This window comes from Berghia stephanieae, chromosome 14 (genome assembly GCF_034508935.2).
Source record: "Berghia stephanieae isolate SIO BIC M18660-M18661 chromosome 14, UCSD_Bste_1.3, whole genome shotgun sequence".
Classification (NCBI taxonomy): Eukaryota; Metazoa; Mollusca; class Gastropoda; order Nudibranchia; family Aeolidiidae; genus Berghia; species Berghia stephanieae.
The window spans coordinates 3,910,039-3,913,618 of record NC_088373.1 but is presented as its reverse complement, the minus strand read 5'-3'; the positions used below and the strand labels follow the sequence as shown (position 1 = coordinate 3,913,618).

Genomic DNA, 3,580 nt, shown 5'->3' with positions numbered 1-3,580 from the left:
TCTCTCTCTCTATCTATCTATCTATCTATCTATCTGTCTGTCTATCTATCTATCTATCTATCTATCTATCTATCTATCTATCTATCTATCTATCTATCTATCTATCGATCTATCTATCTAGTTGTGGGCGTTAAAAGTTGATGGATAAGGGTGGGGAGAGGTGTTGATGTTGATGACGGTTGCAGTAGGAAGAATTATGAGAGGTAAAGGAAAGTAAATCATGTGTATTAATGATGATTGCGAAGCAAATATTGACTCATGGTGATGATGACGATGATGATGATGATGATGATGATGATGATGATGATGATGATGATGATGATGATGTTGTTGTTGAAGATGACAAAACACAACAAAACACCACAAACAATAAGAAGCAATTCAAGAAGCAAAATAAATAACAACAAAAAGGCAACCTCCCTCCCCCCTAAAAAAATCCCATAAAATAAAAGAACACCAAAAAAAAAAAAAAAGAAAGAAGTAAATTAAACCCCCCCCCCCCCCCACGCCCCCCCCAAACAAACAAACGAAAAAAAAACAAAAAAAAAACAACCCAATGCAAAGCGTACACACACACACACACACACACACACACACACACACACACACTTTCACACACGAAAAGAAAGATAGGCACGATTTTCTTGTCTTGAATCACTACAAGGCCTGTAAACCTTCACCTTCGATGTCTACATTTTGGTGTCCAAGAGGAGAAAAAAAGGTGCAACAAAATAAAACCGATCTATCTATGAGTTTCGACCGCCTCATGTAATCTTATTACCTATAAGGTACCAGAGTGAAATATTTTATTATTATTCTCCGAAACCCTTTGAATAGCCTAGATAAGTTTACAGTCAAAATCTTTTCCTTTTTTAGTCAAGAGTCTCCATGGAGACGTACTAAAAATAAGTAATGGTACGTCACTTGAAATAAAAATGGCGTCAGCTGGATAGTTCGATGTTTTGACGCTGAAAAGCTAATTCTATTCATTGTCAAGTTGGTATGTATTAATTTTCCCAGTCGTTGAAATGCAAGCTTGTTCCTTTTACACGGACTGCTCATTCTAATTAGATTTTCGCTGTTATGTGTCCATCCTACATGTCCAGAGGCAGTCAGAGGTCATGCCAAACGAGGCGAAACGAAGTGGTGGTTTTTATTTTCATTTGACTTCGAATTCGAACCCAAGACAAATGATGCTGTAAATGCGATAATCTTTGGAACTATTTCACATTTTACAACATAAAACAAATCTATATTTGAAAAGGGAAGGGAAAAGAATGGACTTCATCCTGCCCTTTCTCTGCTCTATTTCTATTTTTAAACGAAATGAAGTATAGAGTATAAGTCTTAGTAATCAAGACCAAGAGTGCATGATAATGATAATGATACTTTGAGTTTGAGCGTATATACGTATATATCTAATTTCTTTGACATCATTGTTAAATATTGAATGTCACAATTTATTAATTTGAATTAAAACCGATAGAATGTAAACGATGAAGTTAGAAAGTGTCTCACGCTTTACTATTACTATTACTATAGGCACTTTGATAACTCCAGTCCAGTGGCCGCCGATAGGCTCACTGTAAGGTGAAACTCGTTTTTTGGAACTTTATTTTTGACCCTTTACCGTGTTGGTCACCATGGCGTTATTTGTGAACCTATGTGACTAATTTTGGTATCATTATAAAGGGCACAAAACAAGCTTTCAAACGGTGTATTTCATTCTCAATTCCTGATTGTATTTCTGCAGAAAACTTATAAGATAAAAATTTATAAATTTTTGAATTATAAGAACTTTTTAAATTATGGATACATTTTTATTATACTTCATACATCGATAGACAATTAATTGAATAATATCTCTGCCAAATTTCATCAACATTGATACACTCGCTAATTATTTTATTTTTCCCGCCACCAACCCCACTTTTTAGGACAAAAACCTCATATTTTTTTCCATTTTCATTTATCCTTAATTTTTTCCATACTTTCCATACATGAAAATGATTTATATGAAAATAAAGCTTATTTTCTGACCTTTAAAATGATATCTAACACTTGCCATTTATTTTTTAATTGAAATAAAATTACTGAAAACAATAATTGGGCCATGTTGACTGCAAGACTCAAAATTTCCAGATCGCCGCGAGATGCTGGTTTTGAGGCAGCAGTGAGATCACAGATTCTCCCTGTAAAGTTGACAAAAAATTTCAGTAGAAAAATATAAATAACTCTGGAGCCGTCGGTCGTAGAGAAACAAAAAAGGTATCAAATTTTATGTTTTTCCAAGTCCCATCCCCCTGACTGAGTCAAATCAAGATATTTTGAGTTTGAAAATTTTGTCATTATTGATTGCTTTTTATAACTTGATTTGACTGTATTGAATGAAGATATAGGGAACAATTCTTGAAGACACCTGCAGTGATGCACGGTAATAAATTAATAGTTCACAATATGTTTTGTTAAAGCAAATTCTCTTTAGGTGAAAATAGTTCTGATGCTGGTGTCTGACAATGCAATAAATTGCTTCTTTCCCATCTTATAATGGCCATGGCCATGCCCTTACATATACAATGTATTATAAGGCTGCGTTGAAGAGAATAAATGATACTCAATATATATACTTTATTTTATCTACTCATGCAGTTGACTATAGACCTATACTTGGGCAAGATCGGATTGGTTGGGGCAGGGGGCGGAGGTCAATCCAATGCCACTCATTTCGGTTATCAGTCTTGTCTATCAGTTCGTATCAAAGCTGTCCATTCCTTGATGTTGTTCTGTCACATTTTCTATTGTCTCAATCTTTTCCTATGACTTTCCACATGCCTTGCATAACTGATACAAAGTATGGGTTTATCATTTTTATTATATAAATTTTTTTCGACCCACTACCACTACCCTTCAAAAGACCTCACCCGTTTCTTATCAAGATCTTTCAAAATCTTTCTTGCTATGATTGGTTCTCACATTCAACGATTTGACCTTTATGTGCGGCTATGTGATCTTGTAGTAGTATGGCACTTGCTTTCGGATTGGAAGGTCCTGGGTTCGAGCCTCACTCAACGCATAGTTCAGTCCTTTGAAAAGGCACTTTACTCATATTCTCTCATTGTACTCAGGTGTAAAATGAATACCTGGTCATGAAAAGAGTTGTCTTTGTCAGAAAAAATTGTTATATCGCCTAACAGGTGTCGTGTCTCGTTCTACATGTTACGTTTTGCTGTTGGTCAGGGACCCTTTGTAAAGTGCTTTGAGCACGTTTAGTGAATATTGCGCTATATAAAACCTCAATTTTTTATTGGTTTAGAAAAAAAATTATCAATGTTTTTTAAATGTCACTGCTCGTCAAAATCTAATTTTAGTAAATCTGGATGTGTGCGGGGGTAAATTATATTTCCTGAACCTCTCTCTATATGTTAATAACATTGTTATTTTACAATGAATAATTGGAATGCCTCATAATGTATTTGGTATTATTTATGTTACAGCAATCGCAATAGCATTGGGAACAAAGTTCAAATTCCGAAACGCCAGAGTGTAAGAAATAATTTATTCTACCCCTCAATCAATTCTG

General features: G+C 34.6%; 1 protein-coding gene across 4 annotated transcripts in view; it reads left to right on the top strand.

The window, feature by feature from the left end:
- Nucleotides 1-656: 656 nt before the first annotated feature.
- Nucleotides 657-3,580, top strand: part of LOC144960154 (ubiquitin carboxyl-terminal hydrolase 2-like) — a 30,542-nt gene continuing 27,618 nt past the window's right edge. For 2 of the 4 annotated variants that reach the window (XM_078893156.1, XM_078893153.1), the window contains exon 1: nucleotides 657-788. The gene's annotated coding sequence lies outside the window, so the exon portion shown is untranslated. Of the gene's footprint in view, nucleotides 789-914; nucleotides 1,001-3,580 lie in introns of those variants that run through there. The other 2 variants (XM_078893155.1, XM_078893152.1) reach the window with 1 other exon arrangement.